At 40.1% G+C, this 26,269-nt stretch overlaps 1 pseudogene across 1 annotated transcript in view; it reads right to left on the reverse strand.

Annotated features, from left to right (window-relative positions):
• LOC145807203 (calcium-transporting ATPase 3, endoplasmic reticulum-type-like) overlaps window positions 1-26,269 on the reverse strand; it is a 241,058-nt pseudogene that overhangs the window by 37,285 nt on the left and 177,504 nt on the right. Inside the window, exons 6-10 of the transcript XR_014350304.1 lie at window positions 13,036-13,180; window positions 11,626-11,733; window positions 5,607-5,759; window positions 5,385-5,488; window positions 3,214-3,410 (exon numbers count right to left, since the gene is read on the reverse strand). The product of XR_014350304.1 is annotated as a calcium-transporting ATPase 3, endoplasmic reticulum-type-like (transcript). The remainder of the gene's footprint in view (window positions 1-3,213; window positions 3,411-5,384; window positions 5,489-5,606; window positions 5,760-11,625; window positions 11,734-13,035; window positions 13,181-26,269) is intronic.

Here is a 26,269-nt window from a genome sequence, read left to right on the forward strand (position 1 = left end):
GTTTGGCATTTTTGGTGAGAAACTGAATTCCGGCCTATTAAGTAAGAAATTCACTTCCTTCAAAGATGAAACTCGCTCCCAAATAAGATAGAACCTCTCAAACATACAAATCTCAAAGAAACAAAAGAAAAACAACTCAACCTTATTCTAGTACTTTCTATTTACACAATATTTATTTATACTTAACAAAGACAATTTGTAGTTGACATCAATCTCTAATGTTTATTCATATTTAACACATATTACAATCATGTAGAAAAAAATAATTGTTAGAATATATTTATATATTTAATATATTAAATGTTCCTATATAGGTGCTCCCAACCTTAGAGACTTCTATATGCTCTCACTCTCCCACCGCTTCCTCGACTCCCACTTCGTGCAATAATGTGTGAACTGAGTGATGCCTGCTATGGTCTTACAATTATTGGATTGTTGGGAGTCTAAAAAGCACGAACATTCTAAGGAGACATCTCCATGTCAGACACGGACACCCTTTTCTATGTTTCCATAATTCAAAATAAAAATCTAAATTTCGAACAAGTAGGAATGGCAATGGGGCGGGGCGGGGCGGGGCGGGGCGGGGATGACCCTCCCCGTCCTCGATCCCCGATAGTAACAAAATCCCCGGCCCCAGCCCCGATCTCCGACGGGGAACCCTTCACCTCCCTCACCCCGTCCCCTAATGGGGATCGGGTTTCCCCGACCCCGAAAAATCTCCGCCAAATCTGTTCAACACACATACAAACACAAGAACAAAAAAAAAAATAAAAAATAATCTGTATGTATACAGATCTGTTCAACACACACACACACAACAGAGATAATATTGTTCATCAACAACAACAGATATAATATAGATAACAACTTGGAAAAAAAAAAATTGTACATCAATCAACAACAGATATATATGTATAGAGAGAGAGAGAGAGAGGGGGCTTCACAAACTGTCCGTTGATCAAGACATCGATCGGTGGCTTCACGGTCCTGGTCATGGTCGTGGCTTCAAATCGGTGGCAACGGAGGGATCGGTGGTGGTGGTGGTGGTGGTGGTGGTGGCGGCGGCTTCAGATCAGTGGCTTCATTGATCTGTTCAGATCGGTGGTGGTGGTGGATCTGGATGATGTTGATGCTGATAAGAGATGAGAGAGATCTGAGTAAGTGAAGGAGAGAGAGATGAGAGAAGTCGTGGTGAGACTCAGAGAGATCTGAGTCAGTGAGGGAAAGAGAGATGAGAGACGTGAGTGAGGGAGAGAGCTGAGACAGACTGAGAGAGAAAGATAAGTGTTTTGGTTTATATATATATATAAAGGGGTACAACAGTAATTTTGCTTCGGGGACGGGACGGGCCGGGTACGGGGCTAGGACACTTATCCCCGTCCCCGGCCCGAAATTGATCGGGGATTGATTTTCGAATACCATCCCCGTCCCGTTGGGGATATTTTTTGGGAAAAATCGCTTAAATCGGGGTCGGGGGGTCGGGTCCCCGTCGGGCCGGGTTTAAATTGCCATCCCTACAGACAGTGTTTTGAAAAGCGCACTTAGGCACACGCCTAAGCTCAAGGCAAGGCAAGGCAAGGCACAGTTTTGCGCCTCAGGCCTGGTGAAGCGAGGCGACATAAGGGAAGCGCTGCCTAGGCGATGAGGCGAGCGCCTTGTGCGCCTCGGCGTTCTATGTGGATACCCACATGGGATGAAATCACATTTACAGTATAAAATTTTCAAAACGTGAGTCAAAAGAGCAAAAACATTATTAAAAAAAAAAAAACCCCAGTGGAGAAGAAGAAGAAGACGCGACGAGTACATACCACGCCATGCCACGCCACGCAGGTTCTGCTCTCTTCTCCTCTTCTTCTCTTCTCTCTCTGATTCTTCTCTTCTGCTTCGTCTTCTCTTCTCTTCTTTCGTCGTCTTCTCTCTCGCTTCTGTCTCTCTCGCGATCGCTCTCTCTCACCTCTCTCGCGATCGCGATCGCGATCTCTCTCTCGCTCTCTCTTCTGTCTCTCTCTTTATCTTCCTGATTCATATATATATATATAATATTATATAATACCTATTATATAATATATAATATACTTATAGATATTAGATAATATACAAAATATAATTGATTCAAATATAAAATATATAATATAATATTATACAATACCTATTATATAATATATAATATACTTATAGATAATATGTAAAATATAATATATACTTATACATAGTAATAAAAAAAAATACACATGTATATGAAATAAAATAAAAAAATTAATTGAAACACATTATTTAAAAAATATAATAAATAAATAAAATAATATATATATAAATTAAAAATTAATTATTTTTTTTCTTCTTCTCTTCTTATTAAAAAAATTAATTATATACATATTAAATATTTGCTTATGTTGAAAATTGTGCTATATTAATATTTTGCTTAACTTCTATAACTTGCGCTTCGCTTTGGTGAGGCGCGCACCTTGCCTCGCACCTCGACGCTTAGGCTCCAGGTGACCTTGGCGCCTCGATGTGCCTAGAGTTTTTTAAAACACTGCCTACGGACAAGTGTCCAACAATCATTTTGTAATGTGTCCATCACTTCTTGGCCATGTCTATCTATCACTGGAAAATAAACATGAGACCAACACTTCTTGAACATTTGCTAACACATGATATTCAAAGTTTGAGAATTTCACAAAAATATCTTATAATGCCCTTAAAGAAATGTATAATTATTAAGAAATGTCCTATAGAAGTTTCACATAAAATTAAATGAAAAATAAAAAATGTAAGAGAATTAGATACAAAATTTATTTGATATAAAGTAATTATTTAATTTTGTATATATTACGCACATATATAACTATATAATATGAATATATTCCTAGATAATATAATATCAAGATATAATTATTTGTGGCGTGTTTGTGTCATGTTGTATCCTTGTCCCATGTCCGTGTCTATGCTTCACTGTTGGGAACAACTAAGAGTTTTGTGAGTCTTCTCGCTATTAGATTTTAAAGGAGGGAGGGTAATTAGTTGTGTAACCCTTGTACCTTTAGCCTTCTTGGTTTGTGTAAGGCTGAAACCCATACTAGTCAAAAAACATAATTGCATACATATGATATATATAAATATAAACAGCTATATCTATGTGCTTGTGGATGTATCGGTGTATGTAAATAGGTAAAAGTTCTTGGTATGAATATAGAGGGAAGCAAACCCAACCTGTGAAATCTGGACTCTAACTCAGTTCGAATATTTGCAGTTAGTGGAACAGTGGAACCATCATCATTGCAGAGGATACTTGTACATCTAGAAATGATACTCTCTGGAGCACCTGTTGAAAACATAATCTCCATCTGCTTGCGACTACAAAGGACAGTCATCATCTTCCGATCATGAGAAAATTCCAAAAGAGAGACCTGCAGGGTATAGATTCACAAGCATGATTTGACAAGGAGATATCAAAAATTTAAGCGACGCAAATGTTTATCACTAGATCTACAAGATCCATTTATTGAGACTTCATTCCGTTCTGTGTGAAATACATCCCAATCAAGAACTCCAAGAAATCGAACAAGTACCTTTTGGAACATCACTACAACTCTAGCAAATAAAAGTGTATGTACCAATTTTGACAAAGAAAATTAGAAGTCTCTATCTCTGCAATATTGAGCTGCATCCTTAACATGCACAATGACACACTCCCTGACCCATGTCTGAACCACAACCAAAAGTAACCTATTATTTTTGAACTTTTTAGAACCGGGACACACTGGAAACATATGGGACACACATGGCCATAAAGACACATAAAACATATTGCATAACAAAAAAAACTTGCTACTCAATTATATAATAAAAACAAATTACATTTATACCAATTTATTTCTGCTTTAAACTTCTTTTAATTTTTGGAATTCTGAAGTCCAAAACTTCAAATTATGTTTATAAATAAAGCTTTCTAAGATAGATATTCGGACTTCTGTTTACACTTCCTTTCAAATATGTAGGTATAGGGAAAACAATTTCTTACTATTTGTTATAATAAAATATAAATGTATTTGAATTGTAAAAAGTGATGAAATAGCTTTATTTTCATTTACACACCTAAAATATATTTTATTTGTTGTCATATCCTTACCGAGTCTTTGGCCTGATTTCTTATAATAATAATAATAAAATTGTCGTGTCAAGTGTGTCCATATCGCCTTGATATGTGTCCTGTGTCCAGCCTCAATGCCACAGAAAAACAAACATGAAAGATCAAACCAAAATTGTATACTTTTCTCAAGAGCTTGTCATAATCTCATACACAACGAACTCACATTCTTCATTTCTCTACGAAAAAAAATAACCGTTACATTTGATAACAATAACAATTCAAGAGCAACCAGTACGAACTAGAGTTGGAAAGTTGACAATATTGTAAATAACAAGGCAAATGATGACTAACAACTATACTGCCATAACTGTATACTGAAATGTAGTTTCTCTCATTCAAACATGTAAAATGTTAACATATGATACAAAGAGAGGAAGAATGACAATATGATCTTTCTCACTGTTGAATATTTTAGAATTATTATTATCTATGCAGTTGAAACTCCAGAGTTTCTAATATTATTAGGGAGAACAAAAAACCAATGGACACTAACTGCATCATCTAAGGATGGCGACATGGACATGGACACAAACACGCAACACGGATACGATACGATGCAAAGACACCGACATGTGAAATGCAGGACAATACATGGCCAGAACACAGCAAAAAATATACTTCTAATTTTCCATGTGAAAAATATGAATATTTTATCAACATAACATTTACATAACAATTAAATTCCATTAAAACTGCCAACCACAATGTTGATTATCCTGTAGCCACCTTTGCCGGAAGGCTTATACAGCAATAGTTTCTTTCCAGTCACCTCTCTCTCTCTCTTTCTCTCTCTCTCCCTCTCCCTCTCCCTCTCTCTCTGTTGGCCAGCCATGTCCACCCCACGTCAAAAAAGGACACATGTCCTCTGCAAGACCAGGAAAAAAAGGGGAAAATAAATAAATAAACACAACAAAAATTGGTACACACCCTAAGGTGTGTCCAACAGTTTGTCAGACACGTGTACAGGTGCCCCGTTGGAGTGTCTATGCTTCCAGTTCATCAATACTGGCTGTCATTTTGTAAACAAACACACAAATAACAGCGAAAAAGGGAGGAAAATCACTGCAAAAACTGGGAAGGGAGCACGCTAAGCCAAGTTGCCAATAGTCTATCATAGTGGCCACACATCAACAATCATTATAAGTGTTGCAAACATTAGATTCCTTAGAATTCGGGGTACATCATACTCAGCAAATAAAAAATCAAACAGCTACCATATGTAGAAGCAAACCTTTTTAAATTGGTCTTCCCAGTAATGATTGCAGTAAGAAGCTCGTTCATGCTTGCTCAGCATATTCAGAGCAGAAGGTATGAATCAAATCCAGGAAGACCAACCTGGAAACAATGGTGACATGAAAACATTTGTACCTTATAATTCACAGTCAAATTAACAGCAAGTAAGCTGATGATAGACAGGTGAAAACTGAAACAAAGCAACAATTGACTGCAAAACCTTCTCTGCCAATACACGAAGGGCTACTTCAGTTGACTCCCCTATTTTTTCATAGTTCCCCTTGTCCGAGTTGTACTGTAAAACAGACTCGTTGCATAGGGCTGAACACATTGCTATGTGAAAAAGACAAGGAAATTGAGCTGGAAACTCAAGCTGCAAAACAATAAAATCCAATGTAAAGTGCTTGACAAAATATCCTGAAAGGTCTACAAATACCAAGATGTTTACTTACTTGTTAGCAAGAGTAAGGAATACTTTGTTCTTTATGTTTATGAATAAAAGAAGGAAGGTTCCGATTATATATGTGTATTAGAAATCTAATAAATCTCAGGTGCTGCATCAATGCTAATGTCATTATCTCAACCTTTTGGTCAACAACAATAACAAATGAACCAAACTGAGGGCAGTTGCATTAAAAATCCTACATGACTTCAGGACCACCTGAATTTCAAAAATTTTAAGTGATTTCTTAATCTCTCAAACGCAAGACATCATCAAAGGTTCAAGTAGCATAATAGAAATAAGGGCAAATTACATTGACTTCCCTTGACTATTGCAGAAAATACACGCAGCTCCACTAGTATGGAAAAATGACACAAACCTCCTCTAATGGGCCTCAAACCCAACTAACAGAAAATATAAAACACAATGCCCTCATATGTTTCAAAAAAAAAGCAACAACAACTACTACAGACAACATCCTCCATCCACACCTCTTCTTCCTTCCACACTCAATTATCACAGCCATTGTCACAAACATGACCCACAGCGCCCACCACCTCCATCTCACCCCATACCCCCCAACCCCCACTACTAAAACCCCAACACAACCAACCCCATGTCGTAGACATCATCACCAAAACCCTAACCTCAAGCCAAAGCCACCATCACGGTGTAAGATTCCTGAAAGATTTTCTGTATCTTGTATATTCAATGTGTGAATGATTACAATCAGACCTTAGATTATATAGCCCTAAATCCTAAACCAAAAGGGAGAATACAATTATGCCTCTAATAGGACTCTAACACAACCATACCTCTAATAGGACTCTAATTTGTACAACCACAGTCATGCATAATTTGGAAAATAATAGAAAATACACAATATATTTTCACACCCCCGCTCAAACTCAAGGTGTTTTAGCAGAAAACACTGAGAGTTTGCTAAGAAGAAACTGAAACCAAGCGGTAGTGTGAGTCTTGGTGAAGAAGTCCGCAAGTTGCAAAGCCGAAGGGATGAAAGGAAGCGAGATAGAGGCAGACTGCAGATGTTGGCGAACAAAGTGACAATCAATCTCAATATGTTTTCGTCCACTCATGAAAGATAGTATTGTGAGCAATCTGAACAGCATTGCGATTGTCACAGTAGAGAGGGATTGGAGAAGACTGAGAGACACCCAAATCAGACAAGAGACAACGAAGTCAAACAATCTCAGCAGTGGCATGAGCCATAGCACGATACTCGGCTTTGGCAGTAGAGCAAGCAACGACTGATTGTTTCTTGCTTTTCCAAGAGATTAAGGAATCTCCAAGAAACATACAGAAACCAGACGTAGACTTACGATCAGTAACATCACCAGCCCAATCAGAGTCAGCATAGGCCACCAAGTCCAAAGAGGAAGTAGAGGACAACAATAAGCCCTGAAAGATAGTACCCCTGAGATAGCGAAGAACACGAACCAAAGCAGCCTAATGGGTAGAGCGAGAAGTAGAAACAAACTACTAACCACATGAACAACATAAGCAAGGTCAGAACGAGTGACAGTCAGATAAACTAAACAATCCACAAGCTCGCGATATAAAGTGGGATCATCCAGAGGGACACCATCAGTAGAGTTAAGCTTCGCATTAAGCTCAATAGGTGTATCAGAAACCTTCGTATCAATAAGACCAGCACGATGAATGACTTCATTAGCATACTTAGCCTGAGATAGAAAATAGCCCTTGGGAGAAGAAGCAACCTCAATACCAAGAAAATACCGTAATGGACCCAGATCCTTCATTTCGAAGGTGCGGAAGAGATGCTGCTTGACCTCAGAGATAGCAGAAGAGTCCGAGCCAGTGATGATCATATCATCCACATAGAGCAAGAGAGCAACAAAACCAACCGATGTATGTCGCAGAAATAAAGCAGAGTCAGAAGCTGAAGGATGAAACCCAAGCTCGGTAACAACAATCTGAAATCGATCATACCAAGCATGAGGAGACTGTTTCAGACCATACAGAGCACGCCGAAGACAACAAACCTGTCCAGAGGGATGGTGAAGGCCAGGGGGAGGACGCATGTAAACCTCCTCAGTGAGATGGCCATTAAGAAAAGCATTCTTAACATCCATCTGATAAAGAGGCCAAGAACGAATAGCAGCGACAAAGATCAAAGTACGGACAGTAGTCATTTTGGCAACTTTACACCCCCGACATTCAGTAAGTTCACTAGGACAAACTTTACCCAAAATACCTGACTGAGCTAAAGACCGTAAGCGATCAACAGACAAATGCCCTAATCGAGAATGCCATAAATAGAAAGGACTAGACAGAGAATCTAACTGAAACGAGGAAAACGCAGTCAAAGAGGTTGCTATAGGCAGATGCAAGCTCTCCACCACATAGAGGTCTCCAATTCTACGGCCGGTCCCAATCTGCTGCTTAGACATTCGATCCTGTACAGAACAGATAGCAGAAGAAAAGATAACATCAAAACCAGCGGCATCAAGCTGACTGGTAGATAATAAATTGACAGATAACTGAGGAACAAAAAGGACAGATGGAATAGAGACAACAGACATAGCAGATGGTAGGACAGACCCAACAGATACAACAGACATACCAGATCCATTAGCCGCATTGACAATAATAAGAAAGGGTGGAGGAGTACAATTGTGAAGTAAGGAGAGATGGAGAGTCATATGATGAGAGGCACCAGAGTCAAAAAGCCAGACAGACGAAGAGATACCTGAAGAAGACCCAAGCAAACCTGAATGAAGAGATGAAACAACGGAAGTAGATGGAGATGGCTGCGAGGTGGACAATATATGCTGAAGTTGACTAATCTGAGCAATCAAGGAAGCCAAGTCAAGATCAAGAGTCGGAGCAGATGCAACATACGCAATGGAAGGAGGCCGAAAGTGGTTCTGAGATTGCTGAAAAAATGAGACAGGCTGACGTCCCTTCTTGGGACGGTGGTACTTCCAATGGCCCTTCTGATGACATAAGGCATACTCATCAAAAGTCAGAGACATCGTAATAACTAGAAAATTGAGGGGTTAAACTGTAATAAACCCTATATTCAACAAAATAGCCAAAACAGGGGTCGAAGGGTAATACACAGAAATCTGATGGGGGTAAGGCCAATAAATCCAAAACCATAGTGTAATAATCAGAAGAGTGTTAGGTCTGAATGTAAAATATAAAAACTAGCTTCTTTTTTTTTTTTCTTTTTTTTTAACCCTGACCCACAAATATTAACTAGAGTATTGAAGTCAAAAGAACCAGTCTGTAGCCGAGAGAACCAAATCAGAGAAGAGAGAGAGAGAGATTGAAGCCGAAGTCAAGGAAAAGGGAGATTACGAAGCTGAAGTCAAGGAAGAGGGAGATTACGACGTGGTTGGTGGTGCCCGCTAGGGTTTTGTAGCGTCAATGTCTCCGACGCGTAAACGTGGAGCGAGAGGAGCAAAAGGGAAGAGTGAGTTGCGTCTCGGTGATCTGGTTCTCGCCAAGGTCAAGGGAACTTCGATCAATCAAAGGAGAAGATTTGAGAACCAGAGACTGAAGAGGAAGATGACCCACAACTCACACAGAGACTGAAGAGGAAGACAATTTCTAGGGTTCTGGTGGTGGCTTTGATACCATGTAAGATTCCTGAAAGCTTTTCTGTATCTTGTATATTCAATGTGTGAATGATTACAATCAGACCTTAGATTATATAGCCCTAAATCCTAAACCAAAAGGGAGAATACAATTATGCCTCTAATAGGACTCTAACACAACCATACCTCTAATAGGACTCTAATTTGTACAACCACAATCATGCCTAATTTGGAAAATAATAGAAAATACACAATATATTCTCATCACCGGAGCCCTAACCACAACCAACAGCTACCATTGCACAGAGAGAGAGAGAGGATCCGTCTATCATCACCTACAATACGTCCATCACCTCATACAATCCGTTCATCATCAGCCTCCTTTCATCATCATCAACATCAACAACAACAACAGCAACAACAAAGAAGGGGAAAAATTTGAAGAAAATATTTAATTTGAAACCTAGATTTGGTTTGTATTGATTTGAAACAACACATTTAGTTTGCATTGGTCCAATTGTGATGGTATGTCTGCAAGCACGATGCTTCAATAGTGATGGCATAATCACAATGCAACGATCGTTATGGTTTGGTTTTGATGATGACTGGGGGGTATGCCAAAGGAAAAAGGGAGTGTTAGTGAGAATGTTATAGTGGTGGTGGCGGTGGCGGTGGCGAAGGGGGATGCAATGGCAGGCAGTACGTGATGATATCGTGGTGTGTGGTAGTCGGAGTCACAAGGACGCTGGGTGAGATTGGATCGCACCAGAGAGAGGAGGCAACATCATGGGGGAGGGGGAAGCAGTGGCCTAATGGTGAGGGATGGGAAGCAATATCAGCATGATTGGAGACAGGCAACGACAGCATGGAAGAGGCAAAAGCAGAGATGGAGATTGTTGTTTGTTTTAGTTCGGCAGTGGTTATAAGATAGAAGTTAGACATTTGGGGGATAGGGTTTTAGGGATGTAGGGTAGACGACTTTTTTTGGGAGGTGGTTTTTTTGGCCATGGAAACTTTTCCTTTTTTTTTTTTTTTCTCTCTTTTTATATTTTATTTTTCTTTCAATTTTTTTTTATTTGTTTAAAAAATGTTAGAAATTAAAAAGGGCAAAGTTGGTATTTTTATTTCAAATATGATGACATGAGCAAACTCCATCCACTTCTAATGGTGAGGGATGGGAAGCAATAGCAACATTATGGGAGACAAAGGCGACAACAACGTGGCAAAGGCAAAAGCGGAGGCGGTGGTTGTTGATAGTTGTTTTTCGTTTTAGTTCGGCAGTGGTTATAAGATAGAAATTAGTCATTTGGAGAATAGGGTTTTGGGGGTGTAGGGTAGACGTCTTTTTTTTGGGAGGGGGTCTTTTGGCCATGGACACTTTTCCCTTTTTTCTCTTTTTATATTTTATTTTTCTTTCAAATTTTTTTATTTATTTAAAAAATGATAGAAATTAAAAAGGGTAAAGTTGGTATTTTCATTTAAAATATGATGACATGAGCAAATTCCATCCACTTCACTAACGGTTGATTAATGGCGTGGGCCCAAGTGTAATGCAATAGTTTTCAAGGGAGGCCGGTGTCATTTTTCCATACTAGTGGGGCTGAGTGTAATTTGAACAATTACTGAGGGAGGTCCATGTAATTTTCCCTAGAAATAAAGGAAGAATAAAAAAAATTTCACAGTTAAGTAGCTACAGCAGTAACCACTGTCTAATATTAGACAACAATTCCACTTCCCACATTTCTTTCAAGATGAGAATAAAATAAATAAATAAATAAAGCAAAGGATGATATTATCAAATCCTACAGGCTGACAAGTCAAGACAATTACTAACTCAAATTCAGAATGCAAACGCAAGACAAAACAGACAAAAAAATAACAAGCCCACACACAGGAAGTAGAAAAAAACATTTATAATACTATCCAATCCAATTAACCAACATTTTATAAGTCATAAAGGCATGAGTACATTTAACTCTGACATAAACTGCACTTGAAGAGAAAAAAATTAGTAGTATACAATATGAGGGGTTTGAATGAAAATATGATGTAAACAAGCTAGCCTGGAAACCATATCAAGGAATATGTGATTTCAACATGTAAGCAATGCATACACAATAGTGTAGAAAATTATGAAAAAATTTACCGACAAAAGAATTTAGTCGTTCGTAATATATATGGTATTAGGAGGCATATTATTCGAGAAAAAATACCTGCATCCCATCACTGTCAAAAATAAAGCCCTCTGGCGCATATGTTGTCCCACTGACACTGTATTCAGAAGTAGTAGGACCATGGTGTGCAGAATGAAGCACACATATCTGGACAGGCAGGAAATAGAAAGGGTAGATTAAGTTTTTCCATCTTATGGTAAAACAGGATTCGATGATCAAATAAAGCAATCTGAATTAAGTAAAAATGTCCCCATCAATGTGGAATTTCTTTCATAATAATATGAACAAATAGTTTTCACCTTCTTGTTCTTCTTGAGAATTAAAATTATTGAAGAGAAGGAAGAAGTGCAAAACAAAGACGAACAAACACAACGAAGGGACTTTAAAAAAACTAAAACTAGCACCAGTTCAACAATAGAGGGAAGAAAACAAACGGAATGTATCAAGGACAAGTTTCGCACATCCATAAATTCAAAGAGTATATTACCAAAACACAAAATGAAGACGAACAAGAAGTGGGGGGGAAAAAAAAATAATTAGTATATTCTAAGCCTATAACTAGGCCACTCTTGTAATATTTAGTATCGATCTTAATTGTATTATTTTCAAAATAAATCAAACAAAAATAAGCGGACCAAACGTCCACTAAACAACCATATTGAGTAAGGTAGTGTTTGGTAGAGTTTTCTAAATATGATTTGAGAATAGGAGTTGTATTTTGAGTTTGTGAGTTTTGGAATTATGATTTGAGTGTAGAAAATTTATTTGGTGAATGAGTTTTGAATTGAGTGGAGAATTTTTGATGTGACATGATATCTGATACAAAAACTTACAACTCATAATCAAACACACAACTAAAAAATCTATTAAAAGCTCATAAAAAATTTTAAAATTTTTCAAAAATATTGTTTTATTAAAAATATTTGAAAAAACTAATGCCAATTGCAAAAAAATAAAATAAATAAATAAAATCGCACTGTTCAAGTCAACCGGCCGGATGACAGATGTTTGACCGGTAGGCCAAATTTTAAAATTTAAAAACCCGCTTGGAACGAGTTTTCAAGAGGGGTGGAATTAATTTTCCAAAACCCAAACCAAACATCATACTAGAATATAGGGGTAGAACTATGGTTCCAAAACTCTTCCAAACACAGCCTAAAACAGTCTCCAATAGACACACAAATTACCTAAAAGAAATTGCAAAAAAAAAGAAAAGGGAATACATCGACATTTACTTGACATGTTGAAATTCAAAAAGCAATTTTAAACATCAAAACCTAACAATGAAGTGCACTAAACAAAATAAAATAAACTAACCATATTGAAGAATCAGCTTTCATAACATCAACCCTAACAAATTACATGTTATCATTTTTACAGCAAGGCAAGGAAGACATACAGATAGGTAGAGGTGTTCATGTACCTAATTGTAAAAAGTAATGCGCTAACCTTCGAAATAGACATCATATTGGTAGTCAGAGTACCAGTCTTGTCACTGCAAATTACTGTTGTGCAGCCTAAGGTCTCTACAGATGGCAAAGACCTTACAATAGCATTCATCCGAGCCATTCGTTTTGTTCCAAGAGCCAAACACCTAATAAAATTAAATGAAACATAATGCTGAAGTTCCACAAAAAGCTTCTACAAATATCATGTGCAGGCAACCTAAACAACTAGAAAACATTTACCCCTGTATTTTTTGTGCTAACTGTACAGAACTATCAACGACCTGAAAACTAAGTGAAATTTAATCCAGTATATGATAGATTCTTGGAAAATTATGCAAGGAGAGCCTCATCTAGCACATAAAGCCAAAAGTATCACAAACTTTCATATTAGTTAAATAATACTCCCTCTGTCCTATTTTATGTGTCTAAGTTTCAAATTTCAAAACCCTAAATCATCAATTTGCCATATTACCTGCCTTCTAGGAAGCACGGATACCGATACAAGATACGGGTACGATACGATACGATACGGGATACGGGTACGATACGATACGGATACGGCGATACGACAAAATTTGAAAAATTAGGATACAGGTACGGCGGGGATACGTTCGTAAAAAAATATTATTTTTATAATTTTTAATAATATAGCATGTATAAAAATAAAAAATAAAAAAAGAAGAGTCAAAATTCACCTAATAACACAAATTATGAAAATTTAAATTTTTTTACAAAAAGAGTCAAAATTCACCTAATAACATAAATTCTGAAAATTTAAATTTTAAATAAAAAAGAGTTAAAAAAAAGAAAAAAGAAAAAAAGTCAGAACTATTATCCTAATATCTCAAAACATAAGAAAAACAAAAAATAAAATAAAATAAAAATCAAAACAGGAACTGGGAGAGAGAGAAACCGTGGGATCGAACAAGAGGGACTGAGTGAGATTGAGCGAGAGAGGGACTAAGAGATCAAGCGAGAGGGAGAGAGAGAGACCAAGAGATCGAGCGAGGGGGAGAGAGAGAGGAAGCGAAAGTGTCACGACCCCAAACCGCCCCTAGTAGTTTGGTGCCGTGATGGCCAGTAATCCGTAATTACCGAAGGCCAACTTTTCAAAACTAAACACAATCAGAGTGTGGATAAAGGGGGCTCGCAAAATGCGGAAGCAATAAATCAGTTGCAAATGGTCCATAAGAGCTGTGCGTAGATCAAAAGCAATGCCAAACATTTCCAATTAACTTACAACTTGAATACAACAAGATAAAATACATGTTACATCTTGATCAAAAGGCTTCTCGAGCCGACATATACAAAAGATACAACGAATACAAGTCAAGAAGCATGATTTTCAAGATTTGCCGACATGCAAAGCAGGGCATCGCCGACGTAAATACAAAAGTAAAGCCGACATGAGCACGAATCCAAAACAAACATCCAAACGAACTAGGCGTCGCCGCCGTCCTGCTCATCACCTACATATATATAGAGGGGTGAGTACAAAACTCAGTGAATGGTACTAAAAATAAAGGTTTTGCATGAATATAGCCGAGGTCCTTCAAAACGAAACACATCAAAACTTTAACAAGACAAGGGATGAACCGTATTCATCAATCAATTATTACAAGTATCCAAAGATGTTTACTGACATAGGCAAGACAAGAGAGGAACCGTGTTCATCATTCAAGTATCGTAACATCGGCGAAGCAAGGGATGAACCGTATTCATCATTCAAGTATCGTAACATCGGCGAAGCAAGGGATGAACCGTATTCATCATTCAAGTATCGTAACATCGGCGAAGCAAGGGATGAACCGTATTCATCATTCAAGTAACATAACATCGGCGAAGCAAGGGATGAACCGTATTCATCAATCAAATAACATAACATCGGCGGAGCAAGGGATGAACCGTATTCATCAATCAAATAACATAACATCGGCGGAGCAAGGGATGAACCGTATTCATCATTCAAGTAACATAAGGCTGTACGATCCGTAATCGTTTGATCAAAAGTATTGCGAAAGTTTAGAGTCCTCCAATACAAGGGACTTGCGTTACTTAAGCCCGTAGCCCGATTTAACAAGGACCGTATCCTTTTATACTTAGTACTGCGAAAGTTTAGAGTCCTCCAGCACAAGGGACTTGCGTTACTTAGGCCCGTAGCCCGATTTAACAAGGACCGTATCCTTTTATACTTAGTACTGCGAAAGTTTAGAGTCCTCCAGCACAAGGGACTTGTGCTACTTAGGCCCGTAGCCCGATTTAACAAGGACCGTATCCTTTTATACTTAGTACTGCGAAAGTTTAGAGTCCTCCAGCACAAGGGACTTGCGTTACTTAGGCCCGTAGCCCGATTTAACAAGGACCGTATCCTTTTATACTTAGTACTGCGAAAGTTTAGAGTCCTCCAGCACAAGGGACTTTCCGGGGTTAATAATCAAACAAGGCCATTTATTCATGCTTAGCAAATACCACGTTAAGACAAACCAAAACAAGATTTACCAAAGCAAGTGTAACATAGCTTTATTAGAAATACCACTCACCTAGTTCTTCAGGTGTAGACTCAAAGCAATTATCAAGGACCTACAATCACATGGCAAGTCACATCCTCAAAACAAGCTCTATAAATACATGCAAATGATCTCGGCATTCTTGCCAGATCCAAGTCAAAGACAAAACAAAACAAGCTGGGAGCTTAATCACTGCTCCCGTTTTCGAAAACACACTGGGTACCGCTCAGGACTAAGTCGAGGTCCCGTTAAACAAAGTCAGGAGGAAACCTGGGTTTTCCTTTGAAGAGTATGAAGAACATGGTCATTGAAAGATGGATGCAAGCTCACAACTTGTTACAAAAATCTGGGTTTTCATGCCAAGAGTTCAAAATATAGGGACCTGGGTACCCATTAAAGAGAGTCAAGCAAGAACAAACACAAAACATGGTTTTCGTTCTAAACTTTTCGATCAAAATGAGACCTTTTCCAAGAACACATGGGAAACCATTTTCTCTTTCCAAAACCAACTTCAAAACGATGCATGACATGCAACACAAATCCGATCATGCAATGCAGCTAGGTATTTAGCAAGAACAACCAAAGGAGATCAAGATTCTAACCTCGAAACTCGGATCTAACGGTTTAAGCCTCGAAGATCAAGCTTGGAAGACACTCTCTCACTCAAGAATTCTTCTTCCTCCTCTCTAGAGCTTCTCCCTCTAAAACAAAGATTTGAGACAAGAAATGATTTGTTCCAAGGTCTGCCGGCTGCCTTAACAACAGCTCGGACACGTGGCATTATCGGGTTGGTTCTGCTCCAAAAAGGTGATTGATGGACAAGACAAGTCTCTGACAAAGCTTATGCAGCAAGCTCGGGTAAGACACATCGGCAACAAGATGACATCGGCTCAAAACAAGGATCCGGCAACAGGATAACAAAACATCGGCTAGGGAGGACGACACTTGACTAAGCTGTGCCACACCTTGGCCGGGGTGTGCCACATCTCGGCCTAGGCCATACCTGCCTGCGGACGAGGTTTAAGTGTAAAACATCTCGGCAAAGGATGCCCGAGGTGAAGATGGGGTTGAACAAGATCTCAAGATAGTTTCAAGTACAAGGGGTCAAAGGCGGACTAAGCTCAAGATGATCTCGGCTACGCACACACACACACACTAAGCAAGGAACAAAATCATGTAAACAACTTTAAGCAAATCAAGACAAGGCAAAACCCTCAAATTAACATAACAAGCAAGACCATGCAAGAATGTATGCAAGTATGGCAAGAGTAAGGTGAGGGTTGTTACAGAAAGGGAGAGGGAGAGAGGACGAACTTGATCGACGATGACTCCTCGTCCTCCTTGCTGCTGCCTGCTGTTCGTGAACCTTCCTTGCGATAGAGACGATAGAGACGACTCCTCCTTCTCTTGCTGCTGCTGTTCGCGAACAGGTTGGTTGATTTTTTTTTGTTTTATTTTACATTATTTTGTTATTTTACACTTTAACCCCATTAGAAGTTTTTGAAATTATTTTTTCACCCCGCCGTATCCCGAAAGTATCCTGTACATATCTTGAAGTATCCTAGCGTATCCCAAACGTATCCAAAATTCAAAAAATTAAAAAAAAAAATATGAGATACTTCTTTGCCGTATCTGATACGTATCCCGCCATATCGGATCCGTATCCGACACGCGTACGGGGGCTGTTTTGGAGTATCCGTGCTTCATAGCCTGCCTTTAAATTTATATTTAACCACATAATCCAACCCCAAAAAGTTATTCGAATCGGACAAAAGGCGTTTTTTAAAATTCCAAAAGAATTCCATAAACTGTGTGCATGGTCAAATATGCCATACAAAATGGGATGAATCAAGTACAAAGATAGCTTTCACTGCTCAAAAACAGAGATGCATATTTTTCAGCCAAATTTATTTAGCAAAAAATAAGATAGAAAAATTATGTAGCCCGGCCAGACATGGCAAGTTAATCGGTGCTAAGAAAGATTGCTACTTAAGGAACAGATTGGTTAATTGTGAAATAAAGTAGTAGTCTTTAAGGCCATATTTTGGGAACTTAGATAGTGGTTAATATAGCGAACAAGACTTGGTAGACTTTTAACTGTGTGCCTAGATACTTATCTACAAGCTTAGGTTTATCTGTTTTTGAAGATTTGGATGTATTTGTTTGCATCATCTTGATACTTGATTTCTAATAAAGTTACCTCTTATTTATCAAAAAGAACTGTGCCCAGTAACAAGCCACATTTGCTGTGGTATCTGTCTATAAAATGTGAGCATTAGATGACAATAATGGGGTTGTAATGCCTTGTATATATATATATATATCTTTGGGACTCTTCCTTGCACCCTTTCATGCTTAGTTGTTAATTTAAAGCAAATGCTAGTTGATATATTCCCAGCAACCTCGCTGCAGTGTTTTACCACTGCAGCAGTTGGTGTCAGATCTATTGATCTTCTCTTCTTGTGGATTAATTAACTTGCATTTGAAGCCACAAACAGTCCATGAATGAAAGAACGAGGAAAGGATGGAAAGATGATCAACTTGTTGAAGCGATGATTGCATCAAAAATGAAGGAATATATATATATATATATATATTGATATGTAGATTATCCTGGGCCAGCTTGCGCGCACCAGACTATGTCCCTACAGCTCGAACAAGCCTTCCGAAACAGGTTTATTCCCTACAGTCCGTGGCCCAAGAGTTTTGTTGTCGAAGGGACTTGAACTTGAGACCTTGGAGGGAGCAAACTCCCAAGTCACAGGCCTCATGCACCAGGCCAAACCCTTGGGGTTAAAAATGAAGGAAAATATTGAAGATCTTCATATCAAGTTAGGTGAAATATTTTGGCACAGAGATTCTTATCTCTGGAATCAGAGGTAGAAGGTGAATTACCACCATTATTTGATGAGTATTCTGACAATGGATGTCTAATTGTTGGCAACATAAGTGTTCATACATCTATTGATTCTGCCAACAACATAAGCAATAATTACATGACTTTGTTGTTGATGATTTTTTTTTTTGTAACAACGGACAACATGATCTGTTGATTGATTTTTCATTACCTGAAACAATGAATCTTGAGGTGTTAAGTGCTTCCAAATAGTATTATTTGAAGCTTTCTTTGAGTTAGCACGATCCATTTTTGTGGAATTTTGCTGAAGACTATATGAAGATAGACTCATGGATTAAATTCTTCATTAGAATTTACATACGGATGCTGACTATCAAATCGTTGAAATATAGAAATGAAACTAGAAAATGAAACTTAAGTTCAATTTTTGCAAATTATAAAATTGTAAAAAGAAGGAAGATGTAAGGGCATGCCAAGGAAGTGTTAAGCAAGTCAAAAGCATATGTTCAAACAACAAAGGAAATGCTGACAACAAACTCAAGGGCGAGTTTCACGCAACAATGGAGAGACTAAAGCAGCCCAACCAGACATTAGCAACTCAAGAACAGTTCCTTAAGGAATTGATTCTTATTTGTGAGTATAGTAATCTGTGAAGTTAAGACTAAGGCCACATTTTGGGAATTTGCATTGCGGTTAATATAGTGAACAAGTCTAAGTACACTTTTTTTTGGTTCTGCCTAGTAATGCTTACATTTACTATGGTAGCTGTCTAGAAAATGTAAGTGTTAGATAACAATGGGTTGTAGACTGAGAGTGACATGAAAGCATCAACTTTGAAAATGAGAGCATGCATATTAATTTATATATAAATTTTAATTTGCAATTTTTTTCATTATTTGAGAATCAACAAATAGTTTTTTATGTATATTTTAAAAAGAAATAATAAAAAAAATTAAAGCAAAAAATCTATGAAAAAATTTGTAGAGTAGCATGGCAAAATGCAAGATGTTGATTTTTTAAATCTCAGGTTCAAGTCATTTCAAGTTCAAGATGGTTTTTTTTTTTTTTTTTTTGGGATAAATATTTCAGGTTCAAAATCTTTTGAGCATTATATATTGTGCTATTGCAAGATACACAAGATCATGCAACATGTGAGCCTAGAACCCTATACCACAGAATGTACAAAACAGCTGGGTCCATCACATTGATGTTGTTTTGTGGAACATGGATAGCAGCAGGTGTACTATAGAGTGGCACAACAGATGAATCCATAGACGTGTCAGCTAAATATTCTCACAAACATCAATTCATTGTCAACCAACAATTCTTTCTCAATTTTGCTCCTAGTAAAATCCACGAACCAGAGTATGGTCCACCACGATGGCAGATTTGGCTTATTATAGTTCCCAGCAACTGCTCTGCCGTGTTTTTTAACTGCATCAAATTTAGCAATAAACCTATTTTTGTGCAAACTACATAGAAATACAATTTGACAAAGAACAGCACAAAATAGAGGCTCTAATCCATGAAATGCGAAACCATAATTGATAAATCAGAAATGTGGGCTCAAAGGACGTTACCCTTTTTAAATCATCAAAATTAGCAAAATAGGTTGAGAGAAATTAAAAGCTATAAAGATGTTAAATTACCAGCTGCCCCAAAAGTTTAACCGGTTAATGATGATCCCTCACAATTTGAACTGAATAGGGTGCACAAAAACAAACAAAACATAATAAAATAGACACTAACAATCACATATAACAAGACTTGACACCTCCAATAAACAAAGCTCCAATATTAGGTTACATTAATGCTTGCACCAAAAGCTTTTGCTGTCAGGAAAAGGGACCATATGTATATATATCAAGCTCTCAAAAAAAACAGTGCATCACAAACTCATGGGCAATTTTGAATCCTCAAAAACCATATCTACTGGTTATCACTTGACGTGATTGTAAAATACAATTTGTTTGGTAAGGCTCCTTAAAGTATTGGAGGTCCAAGTTAACATTAAATGTGCATTATATGAGATAAAAGCACACCAATGCATATTTTTATATTATTTTTATATTATTTTTCAAAAGAAAAACTTCTTGTTTGTTTTTTTGGTTATCAATCATATAGTTATTGGTATCCGATTAATATGATTTTTGGTAGGCTTGAAATACTCAACAAACCCTACAAAATGACGGTTCAGATCATAAAAATAATCCCATAATGCATCACAAAATGAAGCACAACAGTCACTGCTGTGCCTTTGCCACAGCAGTGACCCCAATTCCTTGGCGATTATGGGGCGTCAACACCTCGAATTCAAGTTTTTTAAGGAACTAGTTTGCCTAAAGTGAAATCCGGCTCTAACTCCCAAACAGGAAACCCGATTGGAGTCCTGTCTTCTCCCACAAGTTTCTCGTGCCTAGGCGGTAGTGTGTGGCAGGTTTTGTGCGAAACCGACGCCTTTTGGCGATTTTAGGGCGTCAAAACCTCGAATTCAAGTTTCTTGAGGAACTAGTTTTCCTAGAGTGAAATCCGGCTCTGACTCCCAAACCGGGAACCCGATTGGAGTACCGTCTTCTCCCAGAAGTCTCTCGTGCCTAGGTTGTCGTGCGTGCCAAATTTCGTGCCAAACCGACGCTGTTGTGGTGATTTTGGGGCATCATCACCTCGAATTCAAATTTCTTAAGGAACTAGCTTGCCTAGGCCGAAATCCGGCTCTAACTCCCAAACCGGGAACCCGATTCAAATCCCGTCTTCTCCCACAAGTTTCTCGTGCCTAGGCGGTCGTGTGTGCCAAGTTTCGTGCAAAACAGACGCCGTTTGCAGATTTTGGGGCATCAACACCTCGAATTCAAGTTTCTTAAGGAACTAATTTGCCTAGAGTGAAATCCGGCTTTAACTCCGAAACCGGGAACCCGATTGGAGTACCGTCTTCTCCCACAAGTCTCTCGTCCCTAGGCGGTCGTGTGTGCCAAGTTTCGTGCCAGACCGACCCCGTTTGATGATTTTGGGGCATCAGCACCTCGACTTCAAGTTTCTTAACGAACTAGCTTGGCTAGACCGAAAACCGGCTCTAACACACAAACCGGGAACCCGATTCGAGCCCTGTCTTCTCCCGACAAGTCTCTCGTGCCTAGGCGGTCGTGTGTGCCAAGTTTCGTGCAAAACCAACGCCGTTTGGCGATTTTGGGGCATCAACACCTCGAATTTAAATTTCTAAAGGGACCGAAATCCGGCTCTAACTCCCAAACCGGGAACCCGATTCGAGCCCCGTCTTCTCCCACAAGTCTCTCGTGCCTAGGCGGTCGTGTGTGCCAAGTTTCGTGCTAATCGAACCCCGTTTGGCGATTTTGGGGTGTCAACACATCGAATTCAAATTTTATAAGGAACTACTTTTGCCTAGAGTGAAATCCGGCTCTAACTCCCAAACCGGGAACCCAATTGGAGTCCTGTCTTCTCCCACAAGTTTCACGTGCCTAGGCGGTTGTGTGTGCCAAGTTTCGTATGAAACTGACGTCTTTTGGCGATTTTGGGGCGTCAACACCTCGAATTCAAGTTTCTCAAGAAATTAGTTTGCCTAGAGTGAAATCCGTCTCTAACTCCCAAACCGGGAACCCCATCGGAGTACCGTTTTCTCCCACAAGTCTCTCGTGCCTAGGTGGTCGTGTGTATTAAGTTTCGTGTCAAGCCGACGCCGTTTGGTAATTTTGGGGCGTCAACACCTTGAATTCAAATTTCTTAAGGAACTAGCTTGCCTAGACCGAAATCCGGCTCTAACTCCCAAACCGGGAACCCGATTCGAGCCCCGTCTTCTCCCACAAGTCTCTCGTGCCTAGGCAGTTGTGTGTGCCAAGTTTCTTGCCAAACCGACGCCGTTTGGCAATTTTGGGGCGTCAACACCTCGAATTTAAATTTCTTAAGGGACAAAAATTGTCTAGACCGAAATCTGGCTCTTACTCCCAAACCGGGAATCCGATTCGAGCCCCGTCTTCTCCCACAAGTCTCTCGTGCCTAGGCGGTCGTGTGTGCCAGGTTTCGGGCCAATCGAACCCCGTTTGGTGATTTTAAGGTGTCAAAACCTCGAATTCAAATTTCTTAACGAACTAGGTTGCCTAGAGTGAAATCTGGCTCCAACTCCCAAACCAGGAACCCGATTGGAGCCCCGTCTTCTCCCACAAGTCTCTCGTCTTTAGGCGGTCATGTGTGCCCAGTTTTGTGCCAAGCCGACGGCGTTTGGTATTTTGGGGCGTCAACACCTCGAATTCAAATTTCTTAAGGAACTACTTTTGCCAAGAGTGAAATCCGGCTTTAACTCCCAAACCGGGAACCCAATTCGAGCCGTGTCTTCTCCCAAAACTCTATTGTGTTTAGGCGGTCATGTGTGCCAAGTTTCGTGCCAAACCGACGACGTTTGGTATTTCGGGGCGTCCACACCTCGAATTCAATTTTCATAAGGAACTACTTTTGCCTAGAGCGAAATCCGGCTCTAACTCCAAAATCGGGAACCCAATTGGAGTCCTGTCATCTCCTACAAGTTTCTCGTGCTTAGGCGGTCTTGTGCGCCAGGTTTCGGGCGAAACAGACGCCTTTTGGCAATTTCGGGGCGTCAACACCTCGAATTCAAGTTTCTTAAGGAACTAGTTTGCCTAGAGTGAAATCCGTCTCTAACTCCCAAACCGGGAGCTCCATTGGAGTACCGTTTTCTCCCACAAGTCTCTCGTGCCTAGGTGGTCGTGTGTGTTAAGTTTCGTGTCAAGCCGACGCCGTTTGGTAATTTTGGGGCGTCAACACCTTAAATTCAAATTTCTTAAGGAACTAGCTTGCCTAGACCGAAATCCGGCTATAACTCCCAAACCGGGAACCCGATTCGAGCCCCGTCCTCTCCTACAAGTCTCCCGTGCCTAGGCAGTTGTGTGTGCCAAGTTTCTTGCCAAACCGACGCCGTTTGGCAATTTTGGGGCGTCAACACCTCGAATTTAAATATCTTAAGGGACCAAATTGTCTAGACCGAAATCTGGCTCTTACTCCCAAACCGGGAACCCGATTGGAGCCCCTTCTTCTCCCACAAGTCTCTCGTCTGTGTGCCCAGTTTTGTGCCAAACCGACGGCGTTTGGTATTTTGGGGCGTCAACACCTCGAATTCAAATTTCTTGAGGAACTACTTTTGCCTAGAGTGAAATCCGGCTTTAACTCACAAACCGGGAACCCGATTGGAGCCGTGTCTTCTCCCAACACTCTATCGTGTTTAGGCGGTCATGTGTGCCAAGTTTCGTGCCAAACCCACGGCGTTTGGTATTTCGGGGCGTCCACACCTCGAATTCAATTTTCATAAGGAACTCCAAAATCGGGAACCGAATTGGAGTCCTGTCATCTCCTACAAGTTTCTCGTGCTTAGGCGGTCTTGTGCGCCAGGTTTCGGGCGAAACAGACGCCTTTTGGCGATTTCGGGGCGTCAACACCTCGAATTCAAATTTATTAACGTACTAATTTGCCTATAGTGAAATCTAGCTCTAACTCCCAAACCGGGAACCTGATTGGAGCCCCGTCTTCTCCCACAAGTTTCACGTGCCTAGGCGGTCGTGTGTGCCAAGTTTCGTGCGAAACCGACGCCTTTTGGCGATTTTGGGACGTCAACACCTCGAATTTAAGTTTCTTAAGGAAGTAGCTTGCCTAGAGTGAAATCCGTCTCTAACTCCCAAGCCGGGAACCCGATTGGAGTACCGTCTTCTCCCACAAGTCTCTCGTGCCTAGGCGGTCGTGTGTGTCAACTTTCGTGTCAAATCGACGCCGTTTGGTAATTTTGGGGCGTCAACACCTCGAATTCCAATTTCTTAAGGAACTAGCTTGCCTAGACCGAAATCCGGCTCTAACTCCCAAACCGAGAACCCAATTCGAGCCCCGTCTAGTCCCACAAGTCTCTCGTGCTTAGGAAGTCGTGCGTGCCAAGTTTCGTGCCAAACCGACGCCGTTTGGCGATTTTGCGGCGTCAACACCTCGTATTTAAATTTCTTAAGGGACCAAATTGTCTAGACCGAAATCTGGCTCTTACTCCCAAACCGGGAACCCGATTCGAGCCCCGTCTTCTCCCATAAGTCTCTCGTTCCTAGGCGGTCGTGTGTGCCAGGTTCGTGCCAATCGAACCCTGTTTGGTGATTTTAAGGTGTCAAAACCTCGAATTCAAATTTCTTAATCACCTAGGTTGCCTAGAGTGAAATCTGGCTCTAACTCCCAAATCGGGAGCCCGACTAGAGCCCCGTCTTCTCCCACAAGTCTCTCGTGTTTAGGCGGTCATGTGTGCCAAGTTTTGTGCCAAACCGACGGCGTTTGGTATTTTGGGGCGTCAACACCTCGAATTCAAATTTCTTAAGGAACTACTTTTGCCTAGAGTGAAATCCGGCTCTAACTCCCAAACCGGGAACCCAATTGGAGTCCTATCTTCTCCCACAAGTTTCTCGTGCCTAGGCGGTCGTGTGTGCCAAGTTTCGTGCGAAACTGACGCCTTTTGGCGATTTTGGGGCGTCTACACCTCGAATTCAAGTTTCTTAAGGAACTAGTTTGCCTAAAGAGAAATCCGGCTCTAACTCCCAAATCGGGAACCCGATTGGAGCCGTGTCTTCTCCCACAACTCTATCGTGTTTAGGCGTTCATGTGTGCCAAGTTTCGTGCCAAACCGACGCGTTTTAGCGATTTTGGGGCGTCAAAACCACGAATTCAAGTTTCTTAAGGAACTAGTTTTCCTAGAGTGAAATTCGGCTCTGACTCCCAAACCGGGAACCCGATTGGAGTACCGTCTTCTCCCAGAAGTCTAGGGACGAGAGACTTGTGGGAGAAGACGGTACTCCAATCGAGTTCCCGGTTTCGGAGTTAAAGCCGGATTTCACTCTAGGCAAACTAGTTCCTTAAGAAACTTGAATTCGAGGTGTTGACGCCCCAAAATCTGCAAACGTCGTCTGTTTTGCACGAAGCTTGGCACACACGACCACCTAGGCACGAGAAACTTGTGGGAGAAGACAGGATTTGAATCGTCTTCCCGGTTTGGGAGTTAGAGCCGGATTTCGGCCTAGGCAAGCTAGTTCCTTAAGAAATTTGAATTCGAGGTGATGATGCCCCAAAATCACCGCAACAGCGTCGGTTTGGCACGAAATTTGGCACGCACGACAGCCTAGGCACGAGAGACTTCTGGGAGAAGACGGTACTCCAATCGGGTTCCCAGTTTGGGAGTCAGAGCCGAATTTCACTCTACGAAAACTAGTTCCTTAAGAAACTTGAATTCGAGGTTTTGACGCCCTAAAATCGCCAAAAGGCGTCGGTTTCGCACAAAACCTGCCACACACTACCGCCTAGGCACGAGAAACTTGTGGGAGAAGACAGGACTCCAATCGGGTTTCCTGTTTGGGAGTTAGAGCCGGATTTCACTTTTGGCAAACTAGTTCCTTAAGAAACTTGAATTCGAGGTGTTGACGCCCCATAATCGCCAAGGAATTGGGGTCACTGCTGTGGCAAAGGCACAGCAGTGACTGCTGTGCTTCATTTTGTGATGCATTATAGGATTATTTTTATGATCTGAACCGTTCATTTTGTAAGATTTGTTGAGTACTTCAAGCCTACCAAAAATCATATTAATCGGATATCAACAACTATATGATCGAATTGCATATTTTTATATTATTTTTCAAAAGAAAAACTTCTTGTTTGTTTTTTTGGTTATCAATCATATAGTTATTGGTATCCGATTAATATGATTTTTGGTAGGCTTGAAGTACTCAACAAACCCTACAAAATGAACGGTTCAGATCATAAAAATAATCCCATAATGCATCACAAAATGAAGCACAACAGTCACCGCTGTGCCTTTGCCACAGCAGTGACCCCAT

This window comes from Camellia sinensis, chromosome 14 (genome assembly GCF_055761805.1).
Source record: "Camellia sinensis isolate YWXY chromosome 14, ASM5576180v1, whole genome shotgun sequence".
Classification (NCBI taxonomy): Eukaryota; Viridiplantae; Streptophyta; class Magnoliopsida; order Ericales; family Theaceae; genus Camellia; species Camellia sinensis.